The sequence below is a fragment of the Nicotiana attenuata genome, unplaced genomic scaffold (genome assembly GCF_001879085.1).
Source record: "Nicotiana attenuata strain UT unplaced genomic scaffold, NIATTr2, whole genome shotgun sequence".
Taxonomy (NCBI): domain Eukaryota; kingdom Viridiplantae; phylum Streptophyta; class Magnoliopsida; order Solanales; family Solanaceae; genus Nicotiana; species Nicotiana attenuata.
This window is the reverse complement of record NW_017676034.1, coordinates 5,396-6,139: the sequence shown is the minus strand read 5'-3', so window position 1 is coordinate 6,139 and position 744 is coordinate 5,396.

Here is a 744-nt window from a genome sequence, read left to right as displayed (position 1 = left end):
TTCGCGAGGGGGGTAATAGATGCATCTATGGTTCGCGCCGTTCGACCCTCGGCAGTGTACATTTTACATTTTATGTTGGGTCGGGCCGTACGACCTCGGCATGAGTTGTGCATGCTTGTATTGCCTGCCTTGAGATTTATTGATATTGATATCTGCTCTCCCCGACTTGAGATAATTGTAAATTAATGGATTTTGAATCCGGAGACTTTTAATAAAAAGGAACTTTTACCTGTTTCGTGACTCATTTGAATTTACTGTCGTTCTTAATAAATCTGTGATTCATCGCATTAATAATATTATTATTGGACCATTAGTATGTGTCGAAGTTGCCATCTTGTCTCTACTTCTTCGAGATTAGGCGGGATACTTACTGAGTACACGTTGTTTTCGTACTCATGCTACACTTGCTATGCATTTTGTTGCACAGCTACAGGTATTTCTAGTGGCCTATTGGGCGTACTCAACTGCGCCTATAGGCTCGAAATCATTAAGTATTACACTTCATCTTTTGAATTTTCACTAGGACCGCTGCTGAGAGCCACCCCTCTGACTTGGCCCCGAATATAATCAACTCCATAAATCTTATAACACATGAATGCCCTCTCGACGAGGCACCCGGTGGAATCACTTCCTTTAAACCTGCATTTATACAAGGCATAAATCCTGAATCCTTTCCCAAGTCTGAACATGGGCCAATAAGGCCAGTCATAACATGCATTTCAACAATCTCTTTGCTCAATTCAT